At 45.1% G+C, this 16,838-nt stretch overlaps 1 protein-coding gene across 4 annotated transcripts in view; it reads left to right on the top strand.

Moving 5' to 3' along the window:
* The window catches only part of LOC133609761 (receptor activity-modifying protein 3-like), a 156,712-nt gene that overhangs the window by 67,085 nt on the left and 72,789 nt on the right, over nucleotides 1-16,838 (top strand). The window contains exon 2 of one of the 4 annotated variants that reach the window (XM_061965659.2): nucleotides 6,642-6,724. The exons of the other annotated variants lie outside the window; for them this stretch is intronic. The gene's annotated coding sequence lies outside the window, so the exon portion shown is untranslated. The remainder of the gene's footprint in view (nucleotides 1-6,641; nucleotides 6,725-16,838) is intronic. 4 annotated transcript variants of the gene reach the window in all.

Below are 16,838 nucleotides of genomic sequence, written 5' to 3'. Positions count from 1 at the left end.
AGGAACGTCACCGACTGATGCATAAGGAGTGGGCACTAATGGAATCACAATAAGCCGGAGTTCTTTGAACGCAGATATCTATCAGCAAGATAGGATGGCGCTAGACCGTTTAGTATTTTATATCTAAGTAGTAAAACCTTAAAGTTGCATCTTTCAAGATTCAAGATTGTTTATTGTCATATGCACAGTTAAACAGACAGTTTGCCGTACAATGAAAATCTTACTTTGCTAGTCCAAAGGTGAAAAGTGTCTACAGTGATGGTTCACAGTTCGGGGGTGGTCATGGTAGCTGTCTTTTGTTCAAAAAGATAAAAGTTAAACGGGGGGGCTAGCATTCACAAGTTAGCATTCACAAGCCTGATGGCCTGTGGGTAGTCCTCGTAGTCAGTCTCGTAGTCCTGGATTTTAGGTTCCTGTATTGTCTGCCTGATGGTAGGAGGCTGAAGAGGCTGTGCTGGGGGTGTGTACTGTCCTTTATGATGTTGTGTGCTCTCCTGGTGACCCTGGTCGAGTACATGTCCTGTAGTGAGGGGAAGGCTGCTCCTGATATGTACTGAGCAGTTTTAATCATTCGCTGGAGTGCCTTTCTGTCCTTAGCAGTGCAGTTTCCGTACCAGACCGTGATTGAGCTGGTAAGGACACGCTCAACCATACTTCTATAGAAGTTGCTGAGAATTTTGGATGGCATGCCAAATTTTCTCAGCCTTCTTAGGAAGTACAGTCGCTGCTGGGCTTTCTTTGTTGTTTGTTGGGTGTTGTGATCCCAGGTGAGGTCCTCGCTGATGTGGGTCCCGAGGAATTTAAAGGTTTTCACCCTGTCCACCTTTGTCCCACCTATGTACAGAGGTGTGTAGTGGGTACTCCTTCTCCGTGGGTCAATAATCATCTCCTTGGTCTTGTCTGTGTTCAAGAAGGGATTATTATCCTGACACCAGGCCACCAGTTCCGCTACCTCCCTTCTGTATGCTGCCTCAGTTCCCCCAGTGATCAGTCCGACGATCGTAGTATCATCTGCAAACTTGATGATACTGGTGTTGTTCTGGGAGGCCACACAGTTGTGTGTGAAGAGGGTGTACAATAGGGGGATCAGCACGCAGCCTTGGGGGGGTTCCTGTGCTTAGAACCTTTGTGCCTGATGTCTGGTTGCCGATTCTGACTGACTGGGGCCGGTTTGTGAGAAAGTTCAGGACCGAGTCACAGAGAGTTGGTGTCAGACCAACAGTGAGGAGTTTAGCAGTGAGTTTTTGTGGGATGACCGTGTTAAAAGCAGAGCTGTAGTCAAGGAATAATAGCCTGGCATAGGTGTCCTTGCCCTCTAAGTGGGTGAGGGTGGTGTAGATGACGGTGTTGACTGCATCCTCAGTGGACCGGTTCTGCCGGTAGGCAAACTGTAGAGGGTCCAGTGTGTCTGGGATGGTCTTTTTGATGTGTGACATGACTATCCTCTCAAAGCACTTCATCACTATTGGGGTGAGTGCAACAGGGCGATAGTCATTCAAACAGGTCATAGTGTTTTTCTTTGGCAGGGGCACGATGGTGGTGGTCTTGAAGCAGGTGGGCACAACAGCTTGTGCTAGTGACAAGTTGTATATGTCAGAAAGTACGTCAGCCAGCTCTGACGAATGCACCCTGAGGGCCTGGCCAGGGATGTTGTCTGGGCCGGCTGCCTTCCGTGGGTTTGTTCTCCTCAGAACTGTACGTACCTCTGCTGTTGTCACAGTGAGTGGTGGGTCCTGCGCGTGCTCCGTGGTCAGAACCCCTCTCTGTTGGTTGGTGTTGAGGACCTCGAAGCGGGCATAAACTCATTCAGCTCATCTGGCAGTGAGTGTTGGCTGTTTGTGACCCCCCCTGCTCCCCTGCTTGTATACAGTCTGTGATGTGTTGCAGGCCTTGCCACATGCGCCGGGAATCTGCGGTGGAGTAGAATCCCTCCAGCTTTAGTCTGTATTGTCCCTTGGCCTCGCTGATGGATTTACGCAGGTCATATCTGGCCTTCTTGTAGTCCTCAACGTTGCCTGAGACAAATGCAGTGGAGCGGGCATGTAGCTTGGACCAAACATCACAGTTAATCCAGGGTTTTTGGTTTGGGTATATATTGTATTGTTTTGTGGGAACAATGTTTTCCACACATGTGCTGATGTAGCCAGTTACACTGGACACATATTCCTCTATGTTCACAGTACCGTCATCCCTCTGAGCAGCAGTTTTGAACATGTCCCAGTCTGTACTCCCAAAGCAGTCCTGAAGCACTAGTTAAGTGTCTTCATTCCACACTTTAACAGTTTTACTCACTGGGGGGGGCTTGCTTGAGGCGCTGTCTGTACGCTGGATATAGAAAACCTGAGATGTGATCAGATAGTCCAAAGTGTGGTCTGGGTACAGCCTTGTAGGCTCCCCTCACGTTGCAATATACTTGGTCCAGAATGTGTTTTTGCCTCGTAGGAAAGTTTACATATTGATGGTATTTTTGGAGGACACTCTTTAGGTTGCAGTGGTTAAAATCCCCAGCTACTGTGAACACAGCATCAGGGTGTGCGGTCTCTTGTTTACTGATGACGTCATGCAGCAGCTTTAGCGCTATAGTGGAATCCGCCCGTGGGGGAATGTAAACAGACAGTATAAACACTGCACTAAACTCCCTTGGCAGGTAAAAAGGTCTGCATTTCACCATCAAAAACTCAACGTTGTCCGAGCAGTGTCTTTCAACCACCTGTACGTCCGAGCACCACGTAAACACAGACGCCGCCGCCTCTCGCCTTTCTTGAAGCCTTTGTCCGATCTCCACGGTAGACTGAGTGCGTTGCTAGCTGGATAGCAGAGTCTGGGATGTTGTCTGAAAGCCAGGTTTCTGTGAAAATAAAAGCACAGAAATCTCTCAGTTCACGCTGGGATGTAATCCTGGTTCTCAGCTCATCCAGCTTGTTGCAGGCTAGGTAGTGGTGGCTGTATCGCTCTAGCTTTTAGTCTAGCATGTAGCCCTGCTCTCTTGCCTCGCCGCCTTGTTGTGGTTGCTTTGTTCTGGCTGTGGTTAGCTGGGTCTCGTCGTAGCAGAAAGTTGAAGTCCGTCAGACTATAAGTGAGCTCATGGTGAGTTTTTCCGATGTCCAGAAGTGCATCTCGGTTATATCTCACTGTTGCGTGCAAAAACTTTGCATTTAGGATGAAAATTAGTACAATAATAAATAAAAAACGTAAATGTTGTCGGGAGGACGACGCAAAGACATCAGCCACGGGGGGCGCCATCTTGTATGCACAGGAAGCCAGTGCAGGTTAGCCAGTATAGGCGTAATATGATCAAACTTCCTTGTTCGTGTCAAAAGTCTAGCAGCCGCATTGTGTACCAACTGTAATCTGTTAATGCTAGACATAGGGAGACTCGAAAATAATACATTACAGTAATCGAGATGAGACGTGACGAACGCATGAATAATGATCTCAGCGTCGGTGGTGGAATTTTAGCGAATTTATGTAACTTTGTGTGTACCCAATTTATTTACATCAAATTATGCTGACAATTTAATTGACAAAAATTCAGTGTAAAAAAATCAGTGCTGAAAAATTCAATGTCGCTGCTTCAAAAAGCAAGATTCAATAGATAAATAAATAAAGCAATTGATCCTGTGTCAGAACCTTGCAAAACAGCATAAAAACAGTTAACTGGCCTACCTGGGCTTAATACAACGTAATAAACACTTCAGTGTAGCCCACTGAATGTTTTCAACTATAGAAACGATTCCAATGGCTGGGATAGGCTCCAGCCACCCTCGTGACACCGAGAGGGATGGATGGGTAAAAATCTTTACAACAAAATTAGTTAGTACAAGTCATGATATGCAGTGACTGACTGTGAAACAAAATCTGACCAGCAGATGTTGCTGGATAATGACGCTCGATGTAATATCACTGTGATATTATCTCGAATAAGTGGATGTTTTTTATCCTTTTGCAAGAAACATATTGCCTATTTGTTGCTCTTGCTCGATTATAAAATATGTCGATCAAGGGGGTGGTCTGGGAAGTAGAGGAACAACACTCATATGTTCTCAATAGTCAATTGTTCATAGTTAATATTTTAAATCCCACATTGTATATTTTATGCACATTCTGACTCATATAATTCAGTAAAAGAAAATAAAGTTCATTCCGTTTTTTGAGATGGTATTTTTAGTTTTCTTTTACTGAAAAGACAGTCAGAATGTACACGAAAATACATAATGTGGGATTTACAATACTAACTATGAACAATAAAACCCTAAATATTGGGAATATATGAACATTGCGCCTCTACTGCAGACCACCTCTTTGATCGACATCTTTATAAGAGCAACAAAGATGCAAAAAAACACAGCAAAACATAAACACAAAAGGTAAAAAACATCCACATATTCAATATAATATCACTGTTCTGCAGAATTTCAAAGAACAGTGATATAGCATCATGTATCATTACCATCTTCTGGTCACATTGTGTATCACAGTCATTTCAACTGCATGATTTGTACTAACTCGTATGTCACATAAAAAAGTGCAGATTTTAACCATGTCGATAGTTTCAAAACATTCATCGGGCCGCATTGAAGTGTTTATTATGTTGTATTATGCCCAGGTAGCTCAGTTAACTGCTGTTTTATTCTGTTTTGCAAGAGCCGTGTCATGTAACTTCAAACTTGACACCTGGTTCTGAGGTTTAGCCTTATTTTACCGGAACTGAGTCTTGCTTTTTGAAGCAGCAAATTTTTCGACACTGTGAATTGTTATACATTTATTTTTTTACACAAATGTGTATACACTGAATTTTAAAACAAACAAAAAATAGAACAATTGTCAGCATAATTTGATGTAAAAAAAAAAATCAGTTACATAAATGTTGTGATAAAAAATCGTAATAAAGACACAAATTAACCTCCCTAGTAAACTGTGCTGTATTTGTTCGATGCACATTACCGTGCCATAGCAACCATCCGCGACCTCAATGTATCTAAACAACAGTTGGATTTTTGGCAGAAATATTTTTCTGTCATCTTCTTGACCTTTCACCTCTGTTCATTCTTCCATCTATTCCATGGGTGTCAAATTTGGCCCGCTGTGTAATTTCACTTGGCCCGTGAGGCGATATCAAATCAACACTAGAGCTGGCCCGCCGATCATATACAGCGGTGGTGCCGCGGTACACCGCTAATTCTCATACTTGCCAACCCTCCCGGAAGACTCCCAAATTTCAGTGCCCCTACCGGGAATTGCAATGTCCCCTTTTGGTCCAGTCCCACAAGTGCTGGCTCAGTTACATAATATGTGCACACAGAAGTGAATGCAACGCATACTTGATCTTCAGCGATACAGGTTACACTGAGGGTGCCAGTATAAAAAAACTTTAACATTGTTAGAAATATACACCACACTGTGAACCCACACCAAACAAGAATGACAAACACATTTTGGGAGAACATCTGCACAGTTGGAGGTAGCAGGGGTGTATATTGTAGCGTCCAGGTGTTGTGCCGGATAATATGAAATCCGTGCTGCAGTCTGCAGGTGTACCTAATGTTGTGGCCCAGCAGCGACTGCAGCACGGATTTCATATATCATTCATTCACAACTCCTCCAACACGAACATTATTGTTTTTGCACTTTTGGCTTCTTATTAAATTACTTTTTTAAATAGATTCAATCTTGCACGTGGAAACTTTAAGTGTGGGCTTTAGTTGATATAACACTCCCGTCAGGGGGTGCATTCTACGCCGGGGGTGCATTATCCGGCACAACACCTAGTGCTGCAAAGGGTTCTGGGTATTTGTTCTGTTGTGTTTATGTTGTGTTACTGTGCAGATGTTCTCCCAAAATGTGTTTGTCATTCTTGTTTGGTGTGGATTCACAGTGTGGCGTATATTTCTAACAATGTTAAAGTTGCTTATAGGGTCACTCTCAGTGTAAACTGTATCGCTGTTGATGAAGTATGCGTTGCATTTACGTGAGTGTGCATACAGAAGCCGCTCATATCTTGTGACTAGGCGGGCACGTTGTTAGAAAGGATGAAAAGCGGACGTGACGTCAGCTCGTAGAGGACGTCAAAAGCAGTGCCTGTAAGGCACGCCCCCAGGACTGTGGAATACGAGATATTATGACTGATGAACACCTTTGTTCGATAATGAGGGTTGCTTCAGCTCAAAGCCTGAGCCCCGACATTAATGTCAGGTATCTGGCTTGGGCACATCAGATTAGATCAGTGTGTTGCAAACTGAGCAGTTTAAAGTCCTGAATGGTTGGTTTATTCATTATTTTATTTTCAAATTTATTAGCCTGTGGAAAAAGTTAATGTTGATATTTACCTCAGAAGGCTGCAAATAGAAAAGAGGCATTAAATTTTTATTTAAATTGTATTTGATATGCCATTGATATTTTTTAATTATTATTATTATTATTTGAAACTCGATTTTGCATGTCACTATAAAGTTACATAAGCCTTGCTTGTTCAATATTCAATGCAAAACTTGTTTTGGTCCATATTAAAAGGTTAATTTGTTCAACCTTGGCCCGCGGCTTTGTTCAGTTTTAAATTTTGGCCCACTCTGCATTTGAGTTTGACACCCCTGATCTATTCATTTTCTACTGTTCCGTCACGTTTCTATTTGATTGAATCACAGAACATGAAACTCTGCACGCTGCTGTAACGAGCCTACGCTGCGAGTGCTGCTGAGGGAGGACAAAAACAAACAGAATGGAACCGGTAAGACGAAGACAAAAACTAGATTTCCTGGCTAAAAAATGGAAGTTGAAATATACCGTGTACAAGCCACCGACATTGCAGATGGAAGAGAAAGGCAGAAGGCGAAGGGTTAAAAAAAGAGTGCTAAGGTTAAACAGGAAAAAAGAAAACTCTTCACATGCAGAGCAATCGGTTGTAGTTGAAAAAAAATTAAAAAAGGAAGAAAGACAGATACTGGGCAGCACGGCGTTTACAGGGGTTAGTGCATGTGTCTCACAATACGAAGGTCCTGGGTTCGATCCCCGGGCTCGGGGTCTTTCTGTATGGTGGGTTCCCTCCGGGTACTCCGGCTTCCTCCCACCATCAAAGACATGCACCGGGGATAGGTTGATTGGCAACACTAGATTGACCCTAGTGTGTGAATGTGAGTGTGAATGTTGTTTGTCTATCTGCGTTGGCCCTGCGATGAGGTGGCGACTTGTCCAGGTTGTACCCCGCCTTCCACCTGAATGCAGCTGAGATAGGTTCCAGCCCCCCCCCCCGCGACTCAAAAAGGGACAAACGGTATAAAATGGATGGATGGAAGACAAATACCAATTTTGAAAAAAGCCTCTCGCGAGATACGTCAAAATGCCAAATATCAGCGCCAAATATCTGCCGAGCCGAAAATTGGTCGATCTCTACAGAAAAAAAAATACTGTACACACTAGCTGTCACGAGCTGACTTGGGTGTTGTTGGTCTGTGTCATGTCTGTGTGATCATGTTTTGTTTTAGTCATGTTCGGTTTTGTTTTTGAACTCTTTGTGCACTTTTGTTTGTTTTGTCACCATAGCAACCCATTAGTTTTCACCTGTCATGTCACGCACCTGTTCAACAGTCGCGGACCTGTTTTCACTGATCATGTCACTGCTATCTAAGCCTGTCTGTTTCTGTTGTTCGTCCTGATGACATTATCTTATCATATCTATCTATCCTTTCTACCTCTGCTACCGGTCATGCCAAGCCATTGTTTCATGCACGTTTTTCATGCCATAGTAAGTGTTTTTGTTTATTGTTCATAGTTAATTGCCTTTGTGCTAGTTTTTTGGTTTCATTAGTCAAGTTTGTTCTCCGCCATTGTGCGCGCCTTTTGTTTGCTTCTTTTTTTGTGGTTATAGTGTTAAAATAAAATATGTACTCACATTCACGCCTTGCCCGCGCCAACTTTCCTCTGCATTCCGGGAAAACAAACTCCAAGGTCCACGTATTGACAGAATGTCACCAGCAAAAACGTTTTTCGGCAAGAAGGTTGGACGAAGTGGACAAGTTTGACGTGGGAGCGTGGGCGGTACTGCGCGCCATGGAGGAAGAGACGCTGAGTTATTCCTCCGTGGAGCGCAGAGACCTGATGTGGGGGCCAGATGGAAAACTGGTGCCATTGAGCTCCATTTGGCCCAAGGACGGGGCTACGTAACCGCAGTCCCGGAAGCGCCGCTCCAGACCAAGGACCTCAGGGAAGGCGAGTGGACAGCACGCGGCGCTCCCGCAAGCTCCTCCCACTCCGGCGGAAGCAGGCTGCTGCCAGCCCCGCAGCTCAAGGATGATATCACAGATCAAGGTTTTTTTTTTCTGAACTCTTTTTCTTTTGACACCTTTTTCATGCACTGTAAATAGAGTTGGGAATCTCTGGGCACCTCACGATTTGATCTGATTCCGATTCTTGGGTTGATGATTTGATTCAGAATCGATTCTCGATTCAACACGATTCTTGATTGAAATCAGTTCTCGCATCATATACTGTATGTATTCATGTATTTTATATTAATTATAAAATACCTTTTCAAAATAGGTTACAGATTACACAACCTCCCTTTGACGTATGAGATGGCCTAAAAATAATTTTACAAAAACTATGACTCAATTTAGATTAGGGATAATAAGAATTGCAATTTATAATGATAAATGGGTTGTACTTGTATAGCGCTTTTCTACCTTCAAGGTACTCAAAGCACTTTTGACACTACTTCCACATTTACCCATTCACACACACATTCACACACTGATGGAGGGAGCTGCCATGCAAGGCGCTAACCAGCACCCATCAGGAGCAAGGGTGAAGTGTCTTGCTCAGGACACAACAGACATGACGAGGTTGGTACTAGGTGGGGATTGAACCAGGGACCCTCGGGTCGCGTATGGCCATTCTTCCACTGCGCCACGCCTTCCCTTTTGAATTGGAATGTAAATCGATTTGTTTGAGCACCCCTACCGAATAGGCACACATAACAGGTAATTGGTAATTATTCATATCTGTATCACCAAGTAGGAATAATAAATGAAACTGTCCATATTTTTGAAATGCGGTTAGAAAGTATGGCTATAACAACACTCAGTTTAAAGAAAAAAAATACATGTTTTGAACACAATACGATACATTCCCACTGTATATGTTTTAATATATCAGTGTGTTTTGTTTTGTTTTTGTGCAGTAATAATAGTTATTAGAAATTGTGTCGAATTCCTTGAATTGTGCCTTGAAGCATTTGAGGGAAAATGGAGTTCACTACTTGACTGCCACAGATGAGGTGCTGTTGACACTAGGGTGGAAACAGGAGTTCACAACATTCAAACAGAGTTATTCCCATGATAATAAGTTTAAAAAAAAACACATTGTTTAATTTTGGCCATTGTCCAAGGAAATGTTTGTCTTGTTATTGGATAATTATTCCCATTTGGCCCCAATGTTTATGATATTAGAAACCTGAATAAAATCGTCTGTCAACCAGTTTGCTGGTAACACTTTTAGTGTCCACAAATGTGTTTCCAACTCAGTGCTAATTTTTTTTTTTAATTTGTATTTGATGTTTTACTGTTACAAAATAGCCAACCTAAAAAATGTTACTGCTGCTTTGCAAAAGTCTCATTTCTGGCACTTTCGTGCTGTAAATCTAGAGCTGGCTGTGTATTTAACTGTGATGGAGACAAACTGCAATAATTCCCAATCTGGCATGATTCACTACATGAACCAAACACTCGCACACGCTTTTGTATCGTGACGCAAACAGAGCTGATTTATAATGTCCTATAAAGCTTTGTTGAATTTGTTTTTGAAGGAGTGATATAAGCAGCAATAACTTTAGTAAAAACATACTTTTGAATTAAAACAAATACTTTTGATTGCCTATTAATTAGACTACACTAAACTGCAGCACTTATATTATTATAATCATATTAACAGGACAATAATACCACATTAACAGGAATACACCTTTTTTCTGAAATATTTTCATTAAGATGAAATAAAACTAACTTGTAGAAGTCACTAATATTGTTTGATTACTTAATTTGTTGTTTTCTGTTCTGGTTATTGCTCTGTTCTCGGTACTGCTGTGTTTGACGTCCACATGCTGAAATTGCGACATAGTTGACAACTGGTCCTGTTATCAGTATACATGTCCCTTGTTCTGATCTTTGTGTCTCGTCCAATCAGCTCTTGTCCAGTTTTATCCAGGTATACCTCATTGTCTAATCAGTCTGTTTATTTCGTTCACTGTCTATCTGTATTTCGTAGTGTGTGACGTTTGCAGATTTTGTTGTTTGATTTTGTATTTTCAATCTTTAGTTTCCCCAGGGTTCCATTATTAAAATGTATTTTTGGTAGCCCATTTTTGTTGAGCTAAACACTTCTGTCGCCTCTCCTTGCGTTCCTGCATTTGCACCTGAAACATGACACATTCCTCAAATTACCTTTAAAGTTAATGTCATAACTCTTTATCCTCCTCTTTTTTCAAACACGTCTCTGTCCACTGTTGACTGTTCAATTCCTGGTACCTTGGAAATTGATACCTGAACTCAACGGTACCAATTTTTGGTACTTTTGTGTGTGTTGTTAATTAGTGGTAATTTTGGTGATACAATGTATTTTTCATCTAGTATTTGAAATGAGCTGATTAGGATAACTGTCCTGTCCAGTTGTTGTGTCTTATTTTGTTATTACATTCTGAGCCTCATTTGCAAGTATTATACAGTAGACTTTACTTGCAGTTGCAATTACAGGACTCTAGTTGGTAGTACCATACAGGCCTTAGGCAGAGCTTTGGGCTATGGTGTGTTTTCTAGCTAGGATGTAGCCTTTGCCATTTAGCTGAATCTAGTCTTATATTCCGGCCTAAAAAGTGTTAAGTATTAGTAAGTAGTGTGCTTATTACACACTGGCTGTTGGGATAGGCTCCACCACCACCACTACCACCCCGAGAGGGACACTTGGTAGAAATTGGATGGATGGATGGATGTTTGAATGTGAGGGGCTCTTAGTTGTAATTTTCATTACCAAATTTGGAGGGGTTCAAATGGCCATGTAAAATTGCCAATGCTAATCTGTAGCATGTATAGGGCAAATTCAATCGAAATTAACATTAACAAAGCACATTTTGATAACATTATCTCGTGGCCGTTTGGCTGAGTTGGCTCAGACTGCCTGTTTCCTTGCCAAGTGTTTGAGCAGGTGTTCAGTCTGCAACCAGACGTGATGTCACAAGCAATACAAAATATGGCACTGTTTGATTTTACGTGAATCAATACGACATAATTTTTCTATAAAAGTATGGAATTTTTAACCCATCCCTTTTATCCACATCACTGGTGAGTGGCCAGAAAAAAAGCTCTGACACTCTTGGGGAGACGTTGTGGTGTGACCTTTGAGTTTGCACATATAAACCTTAAGACCCAAAATCTCTTTTTGTAGGATACTTTTTCTTCGGTGAAAAAATATTACAGTCTTATATTGTGGTCAATAGAGTAAGTGTCAAATGGAACCATTTGTTATAGCCAAATAGTTAACGGAGCTTTAAAAACAGACTTTGGGGATTCATTTGTAATCTATAATTATATACATGTTTTGATATGTTTTAGGCCTATCTAAATTAACATTATTAATCAGATTAGTTCATCATCATTATTAACCGGATTTGTTTATTGATTGATCCAAGCGCGCTCGCCTGCGCGTCACTCAAGCTGCTGCAGGCAGCTGCGTTCCATCTTCAATCTACACACCCGATGAGAGAGACGACTACTTAAACAACCGCCACCAGAGATCCTTTGCCAGAACGTGGCAATCTGTACATCGTACCGTAAGCTCGTTTCCAGCTTCCTAGTTGCCTTTTTGATCCTGATCTCTGTGTATTTCCCTGCATTAATTGTCGTGTCCTCACTCACCCCGCAGCTCCCTGTGTGCATCCCCGAGTCACACTGTGTGTCGTGTGCTTCTGGATCTTCCCTGTCTTCCTCGTGTTTCCTGGTTCTCGACTCCTCGCTCGCCCCCCGGACTACGACGACTCGCTCTTGCCTCCCAACCACGCTTCCGCCCCTGAACAAACCCTGCTTGCCTTGCCCTTGTCTGACAGCACCGCTCCTCTCAACACGCACCTCCAACACTTACGGTAAAACCCTCCAGTTAAATTCTACACATAGTCTGACACCCATTTCCTGTTTGGTTACATACACATCTGATATATACATATATTGATACATATAATATAATATAATATAATATAATATAATATAATATATAACATAATATAATATCATATAATATATTATACAATATAATATATATATATATATATATATATATATATATATATATATATATATATTAGAGATGCGCGGTTTGCGGACAAAACCGCGGAGTCCGAGGATTATCCGCGGGTCGGGTCGGGCGGTTGAAATAAAAAAAAATTAGATTTTAAATAGATTCAGGCGGGTGGCAGTTAAACCAATTCGGAAATATATATACATAGTTAAATGTTGTTACCCACATACGAAAAATGAGCAGGCACCTGCAGCATATGCCACAACACAAGAAGAAAAAAAAAAGAGATGGACACTTTTACGGCGCGGAGAAGGGGCGCCTCGCCGGGGTCCGGGACCGAGGCCCCTTCCCCCGAGAGGGCCCCACCGGGAGCCATAGCTGAGGTGATCCGCGAGAAGGGCCCAACGCACGTCCAGGGTCACCACCGCGCCCACCGCACTGACACCCCGCCTCGTCTGCCTTCCCCGCGGCCGGCGTCACGCGCAGCAGGTAAGCAGCTTACCTGCCCGCCACCCCCGTGGCCGGGGGCTCGTAACAGGCGTCACTCCGCGCGCTCCGCCCGCGCAGCTTACCTGCCCATCACCCCCGTTGCCGGGGGCGCGTAACAGGGGTCACTCCGCGCGCAGTGCGCTCACGAAAGGGGTGGGGCTCATCCTGGTGAGCTGAGTGGGCCACTTTTGGTAAGCAGAACTGGCGCTGCGGGATGAATCGAACGCCGGGTTAAGGCGCCCGATGCCGACGCTCATCAGACCCCAGAAAAGGTGTTGGTTGATATAGACAGCAGGACGGTGGCCATGGAAGTCGGAACCCGCTAAGGAGTGTGTAACAACCCACCTGCCGAATCAACTAGCCCTGAAAATGGATGGCGCTGGAGCGTCGGGCCCATACCCGGCCGTCGCCGGCAACGAGAGCCGCAAGGGCTAGGCCGCGACGAGTAGGATGGCCGCCGCGGTGCGCGCTGAAACCTCGGGCGCGAGCCCGGGTGGAGCCGCCGTGGGTGCGAGGGACATCGCACCTCCACGCACTTGGAGGTGCGCTCAGCGCGGCTCCCAGATGATTGCGCACTGGTGTGCGTCTGAGCCGTGACAGCGTGGCACTCATTGAATGTCTCTGCTGCATTGGATCAGTCTCATTTCTTTAACAGGCAAAAGCTTTATAACCTCACTAATGCCTTGCATCGTCTATATTAGATATGTAACAACGGGTGGGTGCGGGCGGGTGCGGTTTTGATTAAATGTTAGTTCGGGTGGATGCGGATGGTTGACGACTTTTGTGATGCGGTTGCGGATGAAATAATTGCCTATCCGCGCATCTCTAATATATATATATATATATATATATATATATATATATATATATATATATATATATATATATATAATATGATATTTATTACCTGGTATCATCACAGTATGTTCTGGCCATGTCGGAACCAGACGGCACGGGAAGAGCTCACTCCACTCCCTCTCCCCGACCCCCCACGAACCCTGATCTTCCCACCGTGTACACTATTGTACGGCAGCAACAGTCCCGCTTCGATCACTTGGAGACCCAGCTTAATGCTGCCTTTGCCAACCTGCTGTCAAGGCTGGACACCATTGCGCCAAGATCCCCCCCTTTCCACCTGCGCTGGATACGGGTGCCTCCGCGACTGCCTCCGCAGCTGCCACAACTTGGAACACCTCCCTCACCAGGGAACCCAAGATTGCCACCCCCAAGACATTTGAGGGAGATTTTGAACTCTGCCGGGGATTTTTGGTCCAGTGCGAGCTTATATTTCAGCACCAGCCCTCTCGCTACTCGTCTGATTGCCTTCCTGTTCTCCCTCCTGTCAGGCAGAGCGCTGCGATGGGCCACAGCGGCAATCGACCAGAGCAACGGACTCGGTACTGACTACTCAGCCTTCCGCGCCGAGTCCCGGGCTGTTTTTGACCACCCAGTGGACGGGGGAGATGCCGCCTCCCACCTCCACTCCATTCAGCAGGACTCCCGCTCCGTTGCTGATTACACCCTGGAGTTTCGCACCCTCGCAGCTGACAGCGGGTGGGGAGACAAGGCACTCCAAAGCGCGTACCGACGCGGACTCAGTGAAGGACGGACTTTTTCGGGACCGACCGACGTCCTATTGGGCCTTAATTGACCTCGCTCTCCAGATGGACCAAAGACTAATCGAGCGAGCTGCAGAGCGAGCGCACAGCAGGTCAAGCCCAAATGCTCGCACCAGAACGCCCGCTGTCATGTGGCCACCACTATCGGCCCCTGGGGCCACCATGATCTCATGCAGCTAGGCAGACCCCGCCTGGCAGCCGAAGAACGGGAGAGGCGCTTCCGGCAACACCTCTGTCTCTACTGTGGGGTGGCAGGTCATGAAATCAGGAACTGCCCGATACGGCCAAAAGACAAGGCTCACTAGTCAGGGGAATCCTGGTGAGCCATACATCCGTCCCCCACAAGCGGAAGAATACAGGCATCTTCTTCCCAGCGACTTTATCATGGAACTCCAAGATTTTAACCATCGGGGCCTACTTGGATTCTGGAGTGGACGACAGTCTTATGAATCGGGAGTTCGCACAACAGCTTCTACCCCTTGAGACCCCCTACCGGCTCAAGCCCTGGACGGACACCCCCTCAGTCCCATAACCCACCGGACGGAACCCCTCTCACTTACCCTCTCAGGGAACCACACTGAGACCATTAGTCTCTGGGTTCTGGATGCCCCCATTTCCCCCCCTAGTCCTTGCTCGCTCTTGTCATGTCTGGGTGATCATGTTTTTGTTTTGGTCATGTTCGTTTTGGGTTTTGGACTTTTTGTGCACTTTTGTTTTGTCACCATAGCAACCATTAGTTTTCACCTGTCACGTCACGCACCTGTTTCACGTTTTGAGTCACGCACCTGCTTTCACTAATCATGACCATAGTATTTAAGTTCATTCTTTTCAGTTTGTCGTTCTGACGACCTCTCCACATTTATGCTCTGTCCATTCTTTCCATGTCCATTCTTCATGCAACTATTTTTGTCCAAGCCAAGTAAGTTTTTGTTCCATGTTTATAGTCTTTTTGGTTTCATAGTTTGTTCTCCGCCATTGTGCGTGCTTTTCGTTTGTACTTTTTTGCTATAGTCTTTTGGTTTCATAGTTTATTCTCCGCCACCAAGACCCTCCACGCCAAGTCCAAGACCAAGACCCTCCAAGCCAAGTCCAAGACCAAGACCCTCCACGCCAAGTCCAAGACCAAGACCCTCCACGCCAAGACCAAGACCCTCCACGCCAAGACCAAGACCAAGACCCGCCATGCCAAGACCAAGACCCGCCATGCCAAGACCAAGACCCGCCATGCCAAGACCAAGACCCGCCACGCCAAGACCAAGACCCGCCACGCCAAGACTAAGACCCGCCACGCCAAGACCAAAACCCACGCCAAGACCAAGACCAAGACCAAGACCAAGACCCACGCCGAGCTTCGCCGCCTGACTCACCACGCCAAGCCACGCCTGCCACGATGACGACGCGCCTGCTTCCTCGTCGACTACGGATATGGCCACTACCTGGTCGTCCGCCACGCCAAGTGCGCCCACCTCCCAGTCGGCCACGAATGTGGCCAATCCCTGGCCGCCCGCCTCGCCTGCTGCAGCGGCGTTCCACTCGCCGCCGCCACTTGACTTTGCCTCGGTGGATTCGGGGCCACTTGGGCTGGCGACCCACCGCCATGTCCCCCTCCCGCCCTCCCATGACTATTGTTAATTTTTTTTTCTGTTTGGACATCTGGTATCTGTCCTTAAGGGAGGGGCTCTGTCATGTCTGGGTGATCATGTTTTTGTTTTGGTCATGTTCGTTTTGGGTTTTGGACTTTTTGTGCACTTTTGTTTTGTCACCATAGCAACCATTAGTTTTCACCTGTCACGTCACGCACCTGCTTTCACTAATCATGTCCATAGTATTTAAGTTCATTCTTTTCAGTTTGTCGTTCTGACGACCTCTCCACATTTATGCTCTGTCCATTCTTTCCATGTCCATTCTTCATGCAACTATTTTTGTCCAAGCCAAGTAAGTTTTTGTTCCATGTTTATAGTCTTTTTGGTTTCATAGTTTGTTCTCCGCCATTGTGCATGCTTTTCGTTTGTACTTTTTTGCTATAGTCTTTTGGTTTCATAGTTTATTCTCTGCCACTGTGCGCGCTTTTTGTTTGATCCTTTTCTTTGTATTTATAGTCTTTAAATAAAAAATGTACTTACATTCCCGTCTCGCCCGAGCCAACTTTCCGTTGCATCCCGGAAAAGCTAACACCCAAGACCAAGTCATGACAGCTCTTGGCTCTGCAAGCACGATCCCCACATTGCCTGGTCTACAGGAAAAATCTTGGCCTGGAGCACTACAAGCCACACTAACTGCCTCGATACACAGTGCCCCCGAGTGGCAGTCCCAAGGCCACCTTACCCCCCACAGACCTCTCTAATGTTCCCCCCGTCTATCACGACCTTGCCGCGTTCTTCAACAAGGAACAGGCACTCTCCCTTCCCCTGCATCGACCATATGATTGCTCCATAGACCTTGTTCCCAATGCTGTCC

This window comes from Nerophis lumbriciformis, linkage group LG07, assembly GCF_033978685.3.
Source record: "Nerophis lumbriciformis linkage group LG07, RoL_Nlum_v2.1, whole genome shotgun sequence".
Taxonomy (NCBI): Eukaryota; Metazoa; Chordata; class Actinopteri; order Syngnathiformes; family Syngnathidae; genus Nerophis; species Nerophis lumbriciformis.
This window is presented reverse-complemented; position numbering and strand designations above follow the sequence as displayed.